Source organism: Ambystoma mexicanum, chromosome 3q (genome assembly GCF_040938575.1).
Source record: "Ambystoma mexicanum isolate Mex_15411 chromosome 3q, UKY_AmexF1_1, whole genome shotgun sequence".
Classification (NCBI taxonomy): Eukaryota; Metazoa; Chordata; class Amphibia; order Caudata; family Ambystomatidae; genus Ambystoma; species Ambystoma mexicanum.
In genome coordinates, this window is record NC_090926.1 from 185249203 (window position 1) to 185270508 (window position 21306).

A 21306-nucleotide genomic window follows, 5' to 3' on the forward strand; every position below is an offset into this window, starting at 1 on the left:
TTGTTAAGCAGCAAGCCCAACGCTCAAGGAACCTGCCATTGAGTCCATCCAGAGAGGGAACATGCCTTGGCAAGTTGTTCATGTTGACTTTGGATCAACCAGCCGTGATGACCATTTTCTCGTCATGGTAGAGCAGTGGTCCAGGTACCCCGAGGAGGAGTTTGTGCCTTTCACGTCGCTAGCAAACATCATTTTGGTCATGAAAAACATATTCGCCACCCATGGTATACCTGAAGTAATCTGTTCTGATAATGGGGCTCTGTTCTAGAGCAAGGGATTTGCAGAGGTTATTGAGAAGTTTGGGATACGCCACAGGAGACAAACAATGTGACCACGGGCCATTGGGGATGCTCAGAGGATCATGAGAACCATAAACAAAGTATTCCATTGATTGCTTATTTTCAAAGCGCTTCAAGGAGGGAGGGAACAAGGGAGAATAAAGTTACATACTTACAGGTCCTTGAATCAAATCAGAATGTGAAAAATAACTATCATATCAGATAGTATAAGTGCATGAAACAATAAGGTAGAGGAGAGGAAGGGAGAAAAAAGGAGACAATACTAGCAGTAACATTACTATGCCTGACGACAATTGTTGCAGTGCATAAATGACAAGAGGGGGGGGAGGGGATGTGTAGGGGAGAGGAGAGAAAGGGATGAGGAGAGGAACAAAACAAATGACTATCTCAAAAGAATGACTGTTCAAGGTAGTGCTGGGGGGGAAGTCAGAGGGGAAGACAAGGAGGGAAGGGAAGACAGACAAGCTGTTATCAGAGGTCAAGGGACAAATGATAAGATTAAGTGCTAAGATATAATTGCAGAGGTGCAGGGGGTGCAGGGCAGGGTGGCTGCAAAAGGCAAGCAGCTATTATTACTATGCCTGCCGGCAATTGAGGTAGTGCTGAGCTTTCACAGGGCAAGGAAAGGGAGTAGGGGAGGGCAGGCGGCTACAAAGACAGGCGGCTACGATTACTATATCTGATGACAATTGGGGTAGAGCCAGAATTTGACAGAAGGAGTAATGGAAGGGAAGGAGGGTAGGGGGAGGAGAAGAGAAAGGGGGGCACAGGGCGGTAAAAGGCAAGCAAGGGGTGAGTGGGGGGAAAAAGATCCTCAGGGAGGGCAGAGGGACATTCACAGGCGGCAGTAGTGGGAGGGGACTTGGAGACAATCACAGGCGGTAAGGGGGGCAGCAGGGGGCACACAGACCGACTCGTGGGCAGACAGGATTTGTGCCTTAAATGGGCTTTGCACCAAATTCCTCATGGAAAACCGTGCCACTCTACATTGCTTGACGGGAGTGCCACCCGCTGCAGCTCTAATTCAGAGGTGCCCCTGCAGCCTGACAACTGAGAGTGGTGATTGAAGCACAGGAGTGATTGACGATGACAGAGCTGACCAGGAGAGATTCAGAGCAAATGAGAGAACGTACGAAGGAGACTATCCGAGTATCGGCTAGCAATTGGTGATACTGCTTTGGTGAAGTGAAGGAATGCCATGTGAAAGTTGGCTTTGACCTAGGAACCCAGCCCTCTGCATGTGGTTGATGTGAATGGGTCAATGGGGACAGCATCTAGTGGGAACACCACTGTGCAAGGAACTCATCCTTTTTCAATACATTTTCTGTGGGGGAAGAGAACCCTTTGGAGGACTCACTGGCAGGTGTTCCACCAGACGATCAAAGGAGCAACGGGGATGAAGATCTGAATGATGACACGGAAACAGCGGAGGAGGAGCTGGTCTTGAGTCGTGCAGCGGTCATAGGCAGTGCTGGTGGTAGACAAGACACCACAAAAGGTACCCGGTGAGGGAGTCACGATTACGCCCTACATACCTAAAAGACAATGGGTCTCATTGGAAGTATGGCGGAGCGGGAAAAAAATTGTTGGTAAAGGAATTACTGCCAATATTGCTGCTCTGCCATACTACAAGTATGGCCTTGAAGTGGAGGATTTACCTCCAGCATAACGCTGGAGGTAAATCCTCAAATTCGACGCTGAAAAAAATAAAACATTCGGTGGAACTACCGCAGCAGAATTACTGCTACAGTAATTCCGCCAAAAAAAGCCAGAGTCCTATGGACTCACAAAAATTGGGATTTACACCACCACCGCCACTTGTAATCCAGCAGTAATTCCGCCAGACCAAGTGGCGGTAACGGTAATTCAGTTGGGCAGTATTCTGGTGGATTTACTGCAAGAATACCGCCCAACTCTTAATGAGGCCCTATGTGTTGTTTGGGTGACAGTGTTCAGGTAACCACTAGGTTGCACCTGCTGTTATGGTCCTGTCTTGTTAACCTAATTATTTCCTGTTCTATCTGTTGTTATAAAAAAGGAGGAATGTGGTGGAGTCACCTTGAAGAGTCAACGTCATGGCGGTACCCTAATAAAAAGGTACTCACGGCAGCACGTGCGGCAAACTTCCGAACACAAGAAACTGTGTCCCATTATGGGCCCCCTGTGAAGGTGCTTATGAACGTGACCATGCTCCCAAACAACGAAATTGAGATCTGTGCTGTAAGAGGGATCTCATTAAGGAATGCCATGAGCCAGGGGTAAAGCTGGCGCCACACAAGGGAAGTGCGATGTTTTCATTTATTTTTTGTTAAAAAGGTCTTTTTCTCGTGCAGGACTACTTTGTTCAACAAGGACGTATCAACTGCGTCACTTAGAGCACTCTTGTGGTCTCCCAGTTGTACAAGCAAACTGCACCATCAGAATGAAAAACGAATGCTCTGCTTTTGCCTGAACAATCCATCAACCCTCTCCCTTATTTAGGAAAGAAAGCATGCATTGGTCCAGGTTTTGCCTCAAGCACACACCACTTGTGTTATGTAACGCCCCAGCTCACCTTCCTCCACATCAGAAGCAGGGGAACTACAAATGTGGGAGTTTATGTCTTCAAACAGCTTCTGCTTTGCTAAGAGCATAAAAGCCACATGTAGGAGATAACCTATTCCAATGAGAGTCAGCAGTAAAATAGCAGTTAGATAAAAACCCACTTTCTCTTTAAATCTCTCAGCACTCAGTGGTCTTCCTCCTGACCTGTTGAGCCCTTGAAATCAAATCAATGTACAAAGGGATATCATTTTAGTCAACAGAAATGAGCATTCTTTTGGAGGCTGATTGCACTGTGCTAGGCAAATGAATATGCTAAAGGCAGGACATAGGGGCTGGTTGGGAATGTGAAAAGGATAACAAAACGGGTAACACAAAGCTCTCAAGTGCCAAGTTATATGTGTGGGAAAGCCGTTTAATCTTGTTTATCTTAGAATTCTGGTATTTGTCCCATTTGTAAAATAGAATGAACAAAACTACAAGTCCCAGAACTCCGAGAAAAATCAGGATTGAATTGTTTTTTCCCCCAAGCATGGAATTAAGAAACGTAAGGACTCTCGTGCCAAAAAGTGAACTGCGAGTACATTGTGGAAAAGCCAATAAACAAGGTTCATAGAAAGCTAAAGGGGTACTTTGATGTGGCTCGTGTAGTCCTTCGTTTCAATTTTTTCCTGCTGGTGTGTACTGTTTTTTTTTTTTTTTTGTAATACCCTGGTGTCCGGAGCATAAGTAACACGAGCCAAAGGAGAACCCTCATTGTCCACGCAGCGGACTGACCGCATACAATTTCGGGGCAACGTATCGTCTTCCAGTTTCAGATGCCCTGCCAGTATCGGACTTTCAAAATCAGTTCCACGCGACGCCTCGCCTGCATCTGTCCTCAAAAGTGAAAGCCAAAATTCAACACACTTTGTGGTGGGACGCGGGGGTGGTGGGCATAAAGGCTGGTATAGGAAAAGGTCTTCTCCCAGAAGAATCCACTGATCAAGTTGCCGTGGGTTTGACTCCTCTGCAAATTCATATCCAGTGCTCATAATTGTAATAAAACAAACCCATAGCATCTGTGGACTACAATTGCACGGTTGGTTTGGCTGTGAAATCGAATCCTTACGTTGTCAGGGCCGTGTAGGCGCCTGGACTCTGCGTTCCTATCCATCCTCCTCCAAGCGTTATATATATATATTCGGTCTCTTCCTGCCTTTTTCTATCTATCCCCACTCGTTAGTCTGTCTTCTCTTTCTGGTTTCGTTCTTCGAAACAGAACATTCTGCCCGCCTGTAGTTTTTCTTCTTTGTCTATTGCAGTCTATTTTCCCTGTCTATGGTCTCTCACTCTCATGCTTCTAATGTTCTTTTCTCTGTTTCTGTGATGGCGCGGCCTACTGTACTGCGGCCGTTAGGAAGGTTTTTGTTTTTCTGCAGCGGTGCCTGTCATACGAAGCTTAAGTGAGGAGATAGGTAAGAGGGGCTGAGTGCGGTGCGCGCGCTGCCTTACGACTGATAAAGTGATGAAAGACCATTACTTATCTGATGCACCCCCGCCCAGCTGTCATGGTGCCCTCCAGTCCTACCTGTGGGTCTCCTGCGCAAGACCGATAGCTTTTGTCCCGGGGAGCAATCTGTGTTATGGTGCGACTGGAGTCCCTCCCTCAGGAACTCCGCTGGCTACCAGTACTCTTTGCTGCAAATTAATTCATTTACGTAAAGTAGCTCTCACTGCACCTGTGTAGGGAAATTCAGAAATTAGCACAGTTATGCCAAGCACCCGAATTTCCATTCACTGGGCGGGGCAGACTCGTTACTTACTGTTATCAAAAGATCTCTTAGACATTAGACCCGGAATGTACAAGTTGATGTTCTTTTTTTATTTAAAAAAATAAAATCCGCAAATGGGGACCATATTTTATTAACTCGGTTTCACCATGCGTTGTTTAGGTACGTGTTTTGCAGAACTGGCGTATTCTCTACTTAGGCATGATCTCAGAACTCTCCTGCGCCAACATAAGATATGCATTCAAAAGCAACTGTGCTCTTGTCGTTCTTGTGACATGCTTTATTATTAAAGTGATATAGTCTCGACAAACTTCACACTGTAAAAAAACATAAGCAACATTATAAAACAAATTATACTTTTCTATTTCAGCAATTAATAATATTCCGAAGTTGCTAGTATTATAGACTCATCCTGTCCAAACATTGATGCCGACTTAGATGGTTTTTGTGTGTGGACTTACTGTATCTTTAACACTACTGCGATAAAGGTATCCAAACACCTTAAAGTAAATTAAAGCAAGTGATGCGTTTTTAAGGTGCCTAAAGGAGCACAGGTACAAGTGTTTCTATCACAAAAGCACAGCGATTGCCTTTCCATAATGTTATCATGTACGAGGTTGCACAGGCTCCCCGGATATGCCAGCTCCTGGAATCAACGAGCTTGGTTAGGCGAGTTAAATGTTTTCACTTCAGCAGTACATGCTCCCAAAGAATAAGCTTGAGTAACTGAGTGTTCCATTGGAGCCTGAACCAATCAATGTTGGTTTTTTTCTCCCACAAAAAAAATGTGAACAATATTGGGTTAAAATGGTGCATTATACAGCACACTTTCTATGAAAAATTGGATAAGCCACACAGTTTAAAATTTGTTATGGAGAGTAGCAAATGGAAAAAAAACCCACCAAATCCCAAGTCACCAACATTGCACAGGGGCTACTTTTAACACATTTTCATGATGGCTTTGCCCTCAATATATGCTGGCATTAAAAACACAAAAAAGAAAAAAGTTCATGCTGGCTATGACCATACGTGACCATGCTGGATGCACTAATATACGCAAGTATCTTAACCTACCTCTCATCTGCCTTCTTGTTAACATGTTTCCCTCCACTCTAACCTTACTCTGTCACTCACTTCCTCTGCCTCCACTCTAGCCCTTCACCCATCATGGTCGCACCCTGAGCACAGCTGGCCGTACCACGTACCTGCCCTTAAAAATGTACATGCCATTTAAATATGTCCAATGTTGGTTGTCCTTAATCTATGTATGTCCACTTACGTACTGTCCCCGGTGACTGTCCCATTTACTCCCCTCCAAAACCTGATCAGAATGTCCCTCAAACTCACCCCATTGTAAGAAGCTCGCTGCTTCCTATCAAATCTGTTTTCTTATGTATTGTACGTTCTTTTGTGATCAAAAGAGCATTGTTCCTCGTGTATATAAATAAGTAAGAACATACTCCTGTCTACTTTGCCAGTAAAACATGCTGAACCACAAAAAGAAAAGATGTTTCGACTGGCTGCATCAATGTAGGTCAGTAATGCCATGTAAGAATCATTTTGGTTTTACGATTAATGTGAGTAAAAATGCTGCTGTACCAATGTAGGCCAATCAGAAACCTCCTTCCTGCCTGGCAAACACGAAAGAGCACACATTCATACGCACATACTATCTTATCATTCACATGTGTACCCATACAACTCACACACGCACCTATACAACATACACTACACATCCTTGCATGCATTTAGACCTTTTTCCTTGTCTGCCGCCAGTCCAGAGAACAAGCACATCAGCATCATGCTACCTCCCACAGTGGCCCTCGGCTCCCTCACATCACGCAAGCAGGAACCACAAAGCAGTGGGAGCTTCCTGGTTCCTGTATATGCATTCGGTGGAGCTGGAGCTCCACCATCTTGTGCCCCCATGTTCTACAAATGTACAAGAAGGCACAGGAGAAACCCTTGTACAGTTGGGCCTTGCAGTACACAAGCGTGCATCCCCAGTCGGCCATGCAAGGCTGGGAAGCAATATGCTCCTGCTCTGGCATGGCCAGTTGGCCATGTGCCATGGAGTACTGGACTGTCAAAGGGAAACAATGTTCATCTGTACAGTTAAAGCCAGCCCAGCAGTGCCGCCTCAGCTGCTTGCTGCAGCGGAGGGAACGCTTAGTCTTTATCTCTGGGTTTGCTTGCTTCCACCATAATGGGTTGAGGTTCGCGCCCCATCATCCACTATGGTTAAGTTGCCCCTGTCTACATGCAAAGTATCTTTTCAATATGAGAATTCTAAAACCCACCAAAGGTAGTAATGTGGGCAAACCACTGCCCACATTCTTTATATAAAATCAGAGCGCCATTAACACATGTGCTGAAAAATGGCTCTAGCGCCATGTAATGTAAATCTTGGCATTTTTACTACACATCATTTTACATTCCTTTACATATTATAAATACTTGACCACACGTCCCAGAATACACCATAAGAGCAAGATATGTTTGATAATTTCACGCCTCGAGATCTCAATGAACTATCATAGGTTTTGCTAAGTTAAAAACTTGGACACACCTCATGAAGAGCCTTTATGTTAAACCACTCTGCGTGTAGTCACAGTTTGACAAGTGTAGTCACAGTTTGACAAGTACAGACATGTTGTTGTTCTGTTTAAAGTGCACAGCATTTGTACATCAAACAATCTCCATTAACGTTTAAGCAGAGTTAGGCTTTTGAGAGGAAAGGCCCCCAGTGACACTGTTCACTGGACTTTGTGCAGCCATTAATCGGTGTCCTTTTGTGCTGCAATTGTGAAAATAAAGACTTTGAGACTAACAAAGGATTTGTTGGCCAGGGGCGCAGAGTCATGAACAGGTTGGGCACTTTATATCACTTACCAAGCCTTCTTTATCGGGTTTTGCAAAAGCAGCATCTGGTGGAAAAAACATCCCAAGGAACGTCCGCAAGGCCGTTCTCTCGAGTGTGCAGCCTTTGTGGAATTCCTTGTCCAAACATTCTCGATCTGTACGGGGGTAAAGTGGCATTCTTGCCCATGTTGTTCCAGAACAACGGGGGCAGTTGCCCCTTTGCCCCAATGCACTCTATACTCGGCACCTCCGTGTCTAACTATCCTTTATGTCCAACATTCTTTTAGTTCATTAACGGTAATCATAACTCTCCCAAATACTTACGTTCTTATTTCATCAAACATCCTGCAATCAATATGCAAATGCCTCTAGTATTGAACTTTATTATAGCAGAATCTACAGAGCAATATTTCCCTAGGTAGACCAGGTAGAGGACCCAGAACTGTAGTGATTATATGTAAATAACCTTTTGTAGTTTGTGCAGGTTATGGGATTTTCTCTAAAAAGGATATTGAATGCATAGCTTCAGAACAAATGTCACCTATTCCTACAGGTTTCATTGCAATTCTTAAAAGTACATTTTCCACGTAGGAAACCCTCATAGCAATTTTCATTTCACTCGTTCACGGGTAAAGCATTCTTTTTTTGTGTTCAAATATTTTATTCATTTAAAAAAAATAAACAATACACCATACATATAGTTGATATTTCAGTAACTTGTCAAAAGTAAATCGATGGAAGCATGACAAATGTTGGTAAAGAGAATAAACAGGCAGGCTGATGGACACATTGCAAGTCCGAGTACATTCATATCCAATTAAAATAATAAAAAGAAAATTAAGATGTTAATTTATTGAAACGAATTATGATTCTTTTATAAAAGCAGCAGCATGGTGATTCGAAAATGACAGGACTAGATACATGCATGGACCTAACTATATAATAGTTTGTTTCAATATTATAATAGTGTTTGAATAGGCAGACCTTCAATGTTTGAGTGAACTTGTCAGGTGTTGAAGGATTATATGTAAATCTTGGAAATGTATACGACTAAACTTGGGTTAGGCTGTTATACGAGGACACGTGTGATTGTGATAATAAAATGGTGGGTTTTGGGGAGGTGGGGATATGAGGTGTGTGAGCTAATTTACTACATCAGGGAGCAGAAGCTTTAGTGGTCGGTTTCGGGGAGGGGGAGGGCTTCTTTTGTTTGCGACAGTAAGCATGAGACCAAGCAGAGTCTTAGTATGTTTGATAGAAGGAATGCTCAGTGAACCAAAAACAACAATGTACTTGGAAAGTGGATGTGGAAGTCCATGGATACGGGCCCAAACTTGCTGCCAGCAGGAATTAATGGCATATCTTTCGTATAGTAAGTGAAGTAATATGTACAGTGCCAGCATTTTTCTATAAAAGATGTGTGCATTCTGTGTAATCTGGCTGGGTCCAAAAGTCGGTGTAGCATTAAACAATGAGGGCCTGATTCATGGAAGTGTTTTATAATGGCGCAATCCCATAGGAAAAAGTTCCATGAATCGGGCCCTAAGTGTTTGATAATGATGCTGAAGCATGCATTCTAAACGTTGTGCTACTGTGATCCAGTAATAAAAACCCTCTGTTTTCCCCATAAGGTTTTGTTGATTTGTGCTATTCTTCTGCCAATTGTAAATGTAGTCTGCATTGGGGATTTTGAAGGAATTGGCAGTAAGGGGGTGCAAGTGACGAGATTTGGGTGATTACTTCATTAAATTTGGGGCGTTCACAAGCATCTATGCAAGAGGTCTGCATCCTTCTGCTCTCCAGGTGTTTTGGACTACAACCCCCACAACCCCTCACTGTTGACTCAGCTGTTTAGCACTGATGGGAGTCTTAGCCTAAAACATCCATAGGTTGCAGACCCTTTATCTATGCCATTATGTTATTTTATCAAAACTAAGTAAGATAACATTTTGTTAGAGATAAGCAACCAGATGCTTGGTTTTTGTTGAACTAGTTGGTCCAGCAGATTGGTTCTGTTTTGATTTTAAAGTTTGTGGTGTTCAACAAGAGTGCAATGCTTTGAGTCACGCAGTGTGAGTTGTTGTAATGTGACACTGATTGTTTTTCCGTAACATTGAAGATAAGGCTGTTAGAGGAAAAGGGAGATTGAGCTCTTCCCGGGTTGAATCATACTTGTACAGATGTGCTTGGCAACAGGCTGAACCAGTGACATATGCGTCTATCATACTCTTCAAAAGTCCGTTAAGTTAAGTCCTCCCTACTGCTTTGGGAATCTGAAGTAAGGCATTAAATAAGCAGTGTTGCATAACAATTTGCTATGCAATTCGGTAGGTTTTCTAATTAAATGGAGTAGAGAAAGGAGGGTTCAGCCTTTGAAACAGTGTTGGCGCTCTAAGTGGAAATTATTACAAAGATAAAAAATGGTAATGGTGGAGATGCTGCAGTGGAGGGATGCCACAGAGGCTGACCTGGGCTTGGGTAAACTTAGAAGAGAAAAGGCCCTCCTGTTGCGCTTCTCGAAGTTAAATAAATATTCAAACAAAAGTGTTCAGATTCCTTATAGTTTTATTTGGATTGCAATTCTAGCCAAAAATGTGCACATTTGTGTCCAAAACAAAGCAAATGTTTGTTAAAGCAAAGTAAATTCTTATAAGAGTAACAACAGTATGAGATTATAAGTTGTTCATACTAAGATTTTAGTCTATATCCTTTGGCAAAGTCCTGTCACCACGCGACAATGTACGTACGGATGACATCGTCATGCACACGTCGCCGCGCGAAAACGCATTTCCTATAAACACACATTGTTACACCAACACTGCAGACACCTACGAACGAGAAGTAACATTGGAAACCTAACGGTAAGCATCATTTAAGTACTACACCTTCCATACTCTAGTGCCTCTAAGGAACTAAATACCAACCACTGTTTAGCATTGCATGGATATTGGATCCTTTTACACCTATCTTCTTCTGCCTAACGGCCATGCCTGCCCTTACGTAATTGTGATATTACCTTATGCTCAGTGGGAACTTTAACCACACTCTAAATCGGACCTATGCTACTCACCTTCGCTATATTTGCCAAAAGACACTTCCACGTATTTACAAGCACACTTCAAGCATTGCTCGACACGTCTTGTTGACCAAGCATTTGAATATGTTCAGTTTAAAATGTCAACACACATAACATAGTGCCTCTTACTTCTACAGACCAGAACAAACGGAATTAATTAATTCCAGTACAAACGAAGTGAGCTATTTTCATCAACTAATCTGACCTGACCACAACTTTGTAAGTAAACACCATTTGTTATATTTATACCCGTATCACTTAGAATTAACAGCATAAGACTCACTGCTCAAACTAACCCTACTCTCGCTCTTCCTCTCAAACACACTTTGATTCTCATCCTATATTCCTCTTGAAGAACCACCGCGATCGTGCGGTGGAGAAACACGTGTTGAGGAACTAGCATTTCTTCAAGCCTAGGAACGAGGTTTGCATACCACTAGAACCCAAGGGAACATTACAAATTGAAGTATTCACTGCATTGATCTCAACCTCAACAGGATTCTTCTATCTTTAAGGACTTTCTCAACCTATGAGACTTAGTGAATTGAACTAAGAATTCCAAACCAATAAAGATCCCAAATCATCAAGGATATAATCCAACTTACAAACAAAACCTAGTGTATTCAACTAAGAATTTTTCTAAAAGGATAAAAGAATAAATCTTAGTGAAAACAACTCAAGATTTCACAGGACTTTGCCAAAGGATATAGACTAAAATCTTAGTACGAACATCTTATAATCTCATACTGTTACTCTTATAAGAATTTACTTTGCTTTAACAAACATTTACTTTATTTTGGACACAAATGTGCAAATTTTTGGCTAGAATTGCAATCTAAATAAAACTATAAGGCATCTGAACACCTTTGTTTGAATATTTATTTAACTTCGAGAAGCGCAACAGGAGGGCTTTTTCTCTTCTAACTTTCTAATTAAATGGACCCTTTTGTAGCAAAGCTAGATTTTTAAGTTACCCTGTTCAATGGAAGCAGAGCTCACCCTGCCTTCCTTATTCCCCAGGGCTCTCTTCACCTCATTTTCACTGTTTACTGCAAGTTACAAATGGCCTAATGGAGAGAGAGTGCAGCAGTGATCCTCTCCTTCACTGTTATTGCCTAAGGCCTGTGTGCGAGTATTTTCCCTTCTTTTTCAAATAATTGAAAAACAAAAGTAATACTTTCATTACATCATATTGTATCCGTTTATATAGCACCCTTTCCTATTTGTATGGCCTCAATGGGCTTTGTGCTTTGAACGGCCTCAGTGACAGCAGTTCATGTGTGGGTGGTTCTTTTTTTTATTAATTTTTTAAAACTTTATTTATACAGTGCAAAGAATAACATACATTGCATCGAAACAGTCCACTGTGAGTGGTCGCATACATTTCAATCCAAAGAGTGCATTCAGAAACATCAATGTAGCATTATGCTTATGTGATCAATTCTCATGTGATTTGTACTTGGACATCATTAACAGGGCTCTGTGCAGATATTCACAGAATGGCCCCCATATGTTCTTTGGTCTACAGCTTCGCGTCACCAGTGACAGAAAGGACTCCTCACATTCATTGGCATAGGTCATTTCTTGGATCCACATTCAGGTGCCATTCTAGATTTCCATCTCAGTAAGATACATTTTTTTGGCCAAAAGACCACCTAAATTAAATAATTGTCTACGTTATATAGCCATCTTGCCTATGTCCCCAAACAAATATTTACGATATGTCAGATGTGGGGGGACACCCGTGCATGTATGTAATACCACCACAACTTCCCGCCAGAATTGGGTTATCTTGGGACAGTCCCAGTACATATGGTATGCATCAGGATGTAATAAAGTCTGTTGAGCACTTTGAATTACATAAGCCTGTGTTTAGCGTTGCGGGACGCCTCCTTTGTCAGGCGGCACCAGCGGGTCCATTGGATGTCGTCTAGAGTGGTTCCAAGATCAGTCCCTAGCCCTCACGGGCAGTATCAGTGCTTATTGCCATTTTTAAATATAATTTAGACACCAAGCCCCTGGGGTTCCTGCCCGCCACCACTGCACCAAGGACCTCACACTCCTCGGGTTCATTCGGGAATGATGACTATTGTCTCCTGATTGCTGCTCTTACTCTATAGTACAGCAATATTTTAATGGGGCTGGGCTTCAGTGTCTCGGTGAAGTCTGCGAGTGAAACAAAAGAGCCCCCCCGGGAAGAGATCACGCAACGACATAACCCCACCAGTATCCCAGGGTGTCTGAATGGATTTATCGTATGTCGGGGGAAGCCCGGGCAGTTCCAGAGGGGGATTGCTTCTGAGTATGGTGCAGTAACGTTTAGCCGCTTAAAGATTCTGGACCAGGCATTAACAGTCGTGTGTACCAGGTCAAATGAGCATGTGTCAGAGTGTTGATTACTTAGGACTATTGAGCGCAAGATGGAGGTTGATGCACTATATTTCTCCAAGCCTGTGTGAAGCGGTTGATCTTGGGATGGGTACCAGTGGCCAGCAAAATGTGCCTGTGCAACCTTGTAATATAGTTCAAGGTCTGGAGCCTGCAGTCTGGCCTGACCGTATGGTCTGGTCATATCCTCCCATTTGAACCGTGGATTATCTTTACCACACGTGAAGCCCACTAACAGAGATTTCATTTTGTCAAAAAAATGCACGCCCTGGCCATATCGTGACATTGGTGAAAGAATATCGTAATTTCGGGACCACTATCGTCTTGAGGAGGGACAGCCTGCCATTCAATGAAAGAGGAAGTCTTTGCCACAGGTTCAGTTGATCATTTAGTATAGGCATGTAACTCCTATGGTTTTCCTGCAGCAATGAATGTTGTTGTCATGTAACCTCTATGCCTAGATACTTCAGTTTGTCCCAGGTTCAACGGCAGCCCTCCAGGTTGGGTGGGGGGGTAGTGGCCTCATTCTAATGGAACAACACCGACTTGGCCTCCTTACTGCGATATCCTGAGAACTCAGCGAATCTACGGACCTCATCCAGCAACGGGCCAAGGTTCACAACAGGGTCCCTGATGTACAACAAGGAGTCGTCAGCACATAGTGAGATGGCATGTGGGGCCCGTCATGCGTAAGCCTCTGTGCATGTGTCGGAGTCGGATAATGCAAGCCAGGTGTTCTTTAGTGAGGGCAAATAGTAAAGGGGAAAGTGGACAGCCCTGTCTCGTGCCTCGCTCAAGTAAGAACACGGGGGACAAAGTGGACCCAGTTCGGACCCTGGCCGCGGGGACGTGTATAGTAGCCGCACACATTTTAATGAAGAACTCACCCAGGCTCATGCAACGTATTACCGAGAACAAGAAGTGCCAGGAGACCGAGTCAAAGGCCTTCTCGGCATCCAAGGAGACTGCCACCGCCTGCGCCTCCGGATTTAGCTGCGAGGTGACGCCAAAGAGCCTGCGTAGATTAAAGGCAGATGTCCGGCCCAGGTATGAGTCCTTATTGGTCAGGATGCACTAGTTGTGTGGGCGGTTCTAAGAGTTACCCTCTCTGGCAAAGATCAGTATGTGTTAACTTAATTTTTTTTTAACCAATTCATGCATTTCCATTACTAAAAATGTTAGTCGGTAACGAATGCATAATAACAGTATTGCTACTGTAAAACGCTGCATTGTCTTCATGGTTCGCAGTAAAGTTTTAGGTTAGTGTACCTAAATCAAGATGCATTGAGAGTGAACACATTTGAAAATGTACATGATCACACAGCGAAAATAATTTGATGGCAAGGCTAGTTCTGTGACCTGCAGGTTGCACACATCTTTGCAGCTGTTCCTCAACCCATGAGCTGATCGGAGACTTGACACTCTTCTCACCATGTTGCTTTATAACAGCTACCTTGAAAGTGAGATTGACTCAAACCACAATATAACCTAGTTTGCCCAGCTCTCTGCCTGCTAAGCCATCTATTCTGCTTCAACTGTAACGTAATGAAAACCCAAACCTAAGTAGATGTTTACATAAAGTAGTGGTCAATAGTTCCATCCAGTCTGTTCATCTACTGATCTACTGCTATACCATATACTGTAGTTAGCCTCCAGAGCTTTGCTCTATGATAGATTACAAGTTTCACTGTGCATGGTTTGACTCTGGGTGGCAGCAGAATGCCAAGAATAAAGTTGGTTTGTGGTGACATGCACCATTTTGCAGAAAACACATTGAAATATGTCATCTGTTGCCCTGGGTTGAGTGCTTTTCTCTTAGGTCGAGTAGGTAAACCAAGTTACTCGACCTGCAGGTCTAACGGATTGTTAAAGATTTTGCAAGGCCTTACTCATCCCACTAATGTCTTCAGTGGAATACAAAAATGCTGCATTGATGCTTATTTTATGTCTTGGGTACAAATAACGTCTTGTGACATGAAAAATATTAGTACAACCTTGCTAATCACATTGGATTGTTTGCTCATCGAGAACATTTTAATGAGCAAACTCTATCAATGAATGCTTTGCTGAAGATAATTCTAGCTCTTTTATTATTCCTTTTGATTTTGTTTATCTAATTATGAAGGCTTTTGAAAAAGGACTTGGTGAGAAAGCAAGGAAATCTGACGGGTGTATATTTACAACATGTCCCGTCATCATTTTCATGCTTTGTGTTCTCCCTCCATGTTGATATTTTGGGACCAAGTTTTGATCTTTTCTTGGAGCTTTTCACAATTAGTCTCTTGGTTGCAGTAAGGATTTTGTAAGCCATAGCCCAAGATAGCAAATGGTGGCACTTGTAGTCCGATGCGGCAGAGAACGCATCAGTGGCATCTAGGCATGTTGGCTGGCTGGGATAGATAAATAAGGATGTCGTTTGCATATGCAGACCTTTTTTTCAAAACTGTATTTTTAAAAAAAATGTTTTAATGCTTTCATTTTGTATTCCAGCGAGGATGAGGTGTTATTCAAGTATTTGAAGTATATTGGAGCAAGCATCCAGTTTTCCTTTTGAATGAAAAGAGGTCTGATGATTCTCTGAAAGTGGTTGAGTGACTGTATAGACTAGATATCTGTAGTGACTTCTTGCGCTGTCTCAGTGAGTGTCTGTGAGAATGTTGGCTTCCTGATGTGGACAGAATGTATTGTGCGTGAGGGATTAGAATATGGAGTGCGTGGAGAGTCAGTTGATGTGTAGGTGCTGGATGTAAACTTACATCTGCGTGTCGAGTTGTTTCTTTGAGACACTTAGATTGGTGACGAGTGTGCCAACGACTTGGACCCACGCATTAAGTGGAAACAGGCACTCTTGTCCAGCGGCTCCCATTGAGCCTCGTCCTGCCCATTAGCAGCATGCATTTCCAGCAGGTGGGCCAATAGTTGAATTGCTGCAGTTTTGGGCGTTATTACCAACGCTGTTGCGTACCGCAGGGCTCGCCCTCCCAATAATGCTAGAGTAGGACATTAGAATAGAATAAAGTACCCTGCAACGTTCCCCAACGTGCCACCATTTTGGTGTGGGCATAAGGCCTGGTGGAGGCCTAATACAGTGATCGGCATCACTCGCATTATTCATTTTAGTCGTAGTACTCTACCGATAATCTGTACTGATCACACCAATCATTTTATTCCCAGTACCTTTGAAAATAAGGAATAAGCAGGAAATTTTAACAAGTCAAGTTTAAAAAAGAAAATAAAGATTTGCAAGGAATTACTGGACACCCACTAGAAAGCTTTCTTCCAAATCCTGGTCAACCAGCAATAGTGTGGCCAGAGTGGAAAGAGTATTTGACGAATTATGTAAAGACAGTCGAGCAAGAAGGTTTGACTCCACGGAAAAGGAAATTACTTTTATTGCACACTTTGAGGCCAGAAGGACAGTGCAAGTACAGAGAATTGCTATAGTTGACTGGTGATGAAGCAGAAGATATTGGTGAGCATGAACGTACGTTGAGACAATTGTACAAGTATTATGCCCCTGATATTAATGTCTCCATTAATAGATACAGTTTCTATACTAGGGTCCAGAGATAAGAGGATTCTGTGGAGGAATATGTATCAGCTCTTAAGAAGTTGGCTCAGACATGCCACTTTGGGGTGGGTATCGCAATGGAAGAGTTGATCAGAGATCAAATTATCATAAACAGAAAGGACTCCGTGATCCAGGATTGGTTGTGTATGGTAGGAAATCCTTTGCTTTCAGAAGCTTTGGCCATAGCAAAGAAAGTTGAGCATACCCATCTTTGTGCAAAGGAAATTAAAAGCAAGAAGAAAGAGGTTCAACAAGCATAAATTGGAGGTCAAGGCGAGAAAGAAGTGGGAGAACAATCTCACGTGAATGTGGTGAGGAGCAAGAAGGATAGTACTGAAAGTGATAACCCAGTGGCTAGTGAGAAGCACAGAAAACCAAAAGACTGTGACCACAAGGATTCTAAGAAGGGAATCAAGAATGTTCCATTCAAAGAAAGGAACAGGCGTGGCAAAGTAGGTCTCTATGCTAATCGGAAGAATTGCCCAGCCATAAATCAGACATGTGACATATGCAAGATGAAAGTACATTTTGCTGTAGTTTGCAGATATAAGGTGTCTTTGGTTTAGAGGACACAGATTCTGAATAAGAACGAGTCGTGGTGGTACGTGAACCAGGATACAGAGAATTAAAATGTCCAAGGGGCGACATAATGATTGGAAATTAACGGTGCTCTCCTTACACCATAATAACTTTGAAGATGTGGGAGAAACTTAGATTCCAATGACTCGCAGCCAGGATACATCACCCCAACATAAAGAACCCTGGATGATTTGAGGGGTCAAGAATTCATAGTTTTGGAGTGATCAAGAGCGTGGTAGGGTTTAACGGCCGTCGTGCAGAAATAAAGGTGTTCCTAGCAAAGAAAGGTGTCAATGTGCTGTGTTGGAGAGAACAGGCTGCATTGACAATTAGACTGGATCCCTTTAAAGATGAACTTGTGTTTCTAGTGAAGAGCGGCAAACCTGGTGAAGTGGAGAAGAATGTCTGACGTTTTCCATCAGGAGTTAGAACTGCAAAAAAATGATGCTCCTAGGATTATACTCCAGCTTCGGGCAATTCCAGTTGTACGCAGCAAAATGAGTCCCATCCCTTTTGCCTTAGTAGAAAAAGATCCTCACAATGGGTGAGCCCCATTGTTGTGGCGATCAATAAAAATGGAAAATTGGGGATTTGTGTAGATCTCAGGGACCTACATAAGAACATATTGGTTGACAAGTTTCCTTTGTTGATAATTTCAAAACTGTTGAACTGCATTGAAGAAGCAGATGTGTTCACCACTTTGGACATCAAAATCCTATCACCAAATCAATTTCCAGAAGACTGTAGGGATTTAACAGCCTTCATTACACCCTTCGGAATGTACTGCTACAAGAGGATGCCGTTTGGCCTAGCATCTGCGGCTACAGTATTTCAGAGGGCAATGGCTCAAGTACTGAAGGGTCTAGAAGGAGCTCTAGTTTACCAAGATAACATCGTATTTGGGAAAGGAGAGGTTGAAGATGATGAAAGGTTGAATCGTATGCTGCGCATGTTGGGTGATAAGGGTTTGATGGTGGATCCCATGCTGTTCATCTTGGCGTTGGAACCCCTGGCGGTGTTCCTCAGAAAGGACTTTAGGGAAGCGGGCATACCGGTAGGGAGTACCATGTACATAATCTTGTTATATGCGGACGATATGTTGCTTTATTTGCAAAATCCGGAAGACAACTTGCCACACATCCTAGCCGTGCTGGATGTCTTAGCATGGTTGTCGGGCTTAACTATCAGTAAAGGGAAGTCAAGACTCTTCCCACTTGCAGGTGGGGCTGGAGCAAAAGTACTTTCCGTGGGGTTGCAGTGGGCAGTGGACATCTTTCAGTATTCGCGGGTGGGTATATATCATGACCATAGGAATGAGCATGAGGCGAACATGTTGAAGGCGCTTTGTGGAGTCGAGAAATATGACGTTCTGGCAGAGACTCTCGCTGTCAATGATGGGCCGAGTGGCGCTCCTCATGATGATGATGGTGGTGCTGCTAGGCCTAATGTACCATTTTTGTAAATGTACCCTCCGAGATCCCGGGGCAGTTATTTTACAGTCTTGACTCCATAGTGAGGGGATTCATCTGGCATGGGGGAGGAGGGGTAAAAGTTGTTGAATTTTGCTGGGCACACTCAGCAGGGATTACAAGAATGGGGAATCGGGATACTGAATTTTGAAGCATATTACCTTCCTGGCCAGCTGCAGTTCATTTTGACTTGGCTGGCAGACAAGGCCTCCTTTCACATAGGGCTGCTGCAGGATGAGGTTGAACCATACTACTTGAAGGAAGCGCTCTGGGTGGAGAGCACTGACCTGACATACTGCTGGGCTTCTCTGAACTAGCTGAGAGGTACGATATCCCGAAAAAGGCAGTTTATGATCTATTACAGGGCGATTTAAGATGGTTGTAGCTAAATGGTCGGAAATAAAGAAGGGAATCACAGATGATGCCATGCTGGACTCTCTTGACGACCTAACTGAAGGAGGCTATGTGATCTCTAGGCTCTATGAACTAATACTGGATTTGCTCAGTAGACCAGAACTCGGAGTGAGGGCAAAGTGGGAAAAGGATGTAGAACGTGCCTTTGCAGATGGGAATGGGCCAGAGCGTTGCTGTATACATGGAAAGTATCCAGGAATGCTAGATTCAAACAGATAAAGCTACAGGTCATGCATAGTGTATATGATCCCACTTCACATTTCCCAAGAGTGGGAGAACAGAGATGCCCAAGATGTGAAAGTGAGTCGCCAGATATACTGCATATGTTTTTGGTCATGCCCGGTGGCCAGGGGATTTTGACGAGACCGAACGGAAAGAGTCTCGAGGGGAGGGATAGTGATGCATGAGGCGTGCTTGCTGGGGTTGCTCCCACGCAGGCGTAATGAGGCGCACGTAGCCAAGATAAGATCTCATTGTATCTTGGCCAAGCGCAGGATAACATTGGTGTGGAACTGAGTGGAAGGTCCGCGAGTGAAGGCATGGTGGGGGGATCTGAGAAAATGCACGGAGGCATAGAAAGTGTTGTGGCATATGGCAAGACTACAAGGGGCTGAGGGAGGTCAGCAATGATGTCGGTGTGGAATGCACTAGTCCAAAGGATGTTTGCGCCCTCTGATATGCCCCCACGAAGCCTAAAATAGTAAAATAGCGGTGGAACAAGTATACTCAATGGTGGACGACCTAGGGCTGGAGGAGAGTTGGGGGGGGATATAAGAAGCTAGGGAGGGCGTGGTGTGGTGTGTGCAGGACGGGAGAAGAATGCATAGCTTGTTATTTTTCCTTGCAAGTTGGGACCTGGGGGGGCAGATACGGTTGAGTGCAATTATGTTCACATGGGATGAGGTGGACTTTGGAGAGAGCACCAGAAGCACGCATCAAGGACTTGGAAGTAATAATTTGAGCAAGGACAATGATGGGGAAACTGAGTGAACGTGCAATCATGGAGGTTACATTGCACATGAGGGGTGACTGCTTACTCCTTCCACTTTCTTGCTGCACATGGCTGTCTGCTTTGTTGTTGGTGGAATGTTAATAAAAAAGAATTACATTTTTTAAAAAGTGTTTGACGGGGTTGAGGAGTAAATACAGGTTGAAGGAGCCTGAAGTTGAATACTTGGGTCACATGGTGAGTGGAAAGTGTTATAAACCAAAGGTTGATGCTATGGAGGCCATTGTGTGCACCAGATCCCAAAAACAAGGATGAGCTCAGGTCATTCTTAGGACTATGTGAATATTAGAGTAAGTTTGTATGAGATTTTGCCAGTTTGATAGTCCATGAGGAGATTACTTAAATATATCAAATTTGAGTGGAATAATGAGTGTAAGAGAGCTGCAGAGTGTATAAAGAACAGTTTCGGTGATACTTTGCATCTTGGCAGATTTGTGGAAATACCAAGCTCACTGGATGCCAGCAGGATTGGTTTGGTAGCAATTTTGTCCCAGGTGGTGGATGGACATGACGGGGCCATCTGCCATGTGTCTAGAGCTGCGACGGAGGTGGAGAGCAGATATTCTGTAATGGAGTTATTGGCCTGTGTTTGGGCATTGAACTATTTAAGAAAATGTTTAGGGTAACAAATGTGCACTGATCACAAGCCTTGGAGATATTGAATGTGAAAGGTATTCGAAAAGCGACACCTAGGCTTGCAAGGTTAAGCATAAGGATGCAGGACTACCACTTTGTAAATTATGTGCCTGACATTATGTGCCTGACATTATGTGGCTGATTTTCTTTCCAGACTATTGTTGAAGAGTGGTAGAGGAGTTCAGGATGAAGATGTGGAAGTGGTTACCATGGTTTTGGATGTTATTCCCAGGGAGAAGTGGATTGGGCAACTTCCAATTAAAGCTGAGGTGTTGTGTAAGGTGATGGATTACACAATGCGAGGTTGACCTAGTAAAGGTGTCTTGGATGAAGTGAGTCTTCGGTTTGGGGGATTTAGGGACGAGTGTTCTGTTGAGTATGAGTTTTGTTGAGGGGAGACAAGTTGATACCGCCTGAGAGTGTGAGGTAAGGGTTAATTAGAGAGTGCACCAAGGACATCCGGGGCTAACGGGGACTAAGCGGAATGTCAGATCGAAGTACTGGTGGCCTGGTATGGACCTAAAGGTTGAAAGGTTTCTAAGATGATGTTGGCCTTGTCAGAACTCAGATGAGTTGTAGGGTACATACGTTTGAACCTGTGGTCATGCACAGGCCAGAGGAAGCATGGGAGTAAGTTAGTAATGACATTGTGGGCCCCTATAGTCTTTTTGAGAAGGAGAAAAGATTTTT

General features: G+C 43.5%; 1 protein-coding gene across 4 annotated transcripts in view; it reads left to right on the forward strand.

Annotated features, from left to right (window-relative positions):
- Positions 1-4161: 4161 nt before the first annotated feature.
- SENP1 (SUMO specific peptidase 1) overlaps positions 4162-21306 on the forward strand; it is a 1568779-nt gene continuing 1551634 nt past the window's right edge. For 3 of the 4 annotated variants that reach the window (XM_069653453.1, XM_069653456.1, XM_069653457.1), the window contains exon 1: positions 4162-4297. The gene's annotated coding sequence lies outside the window, so the exon portion shown is untranslated. The remainder of the gene's footprint in view (positions 4298-21306) is intronic. The other variant, XM_069653455.1, reaches the window with a different exon arrangement.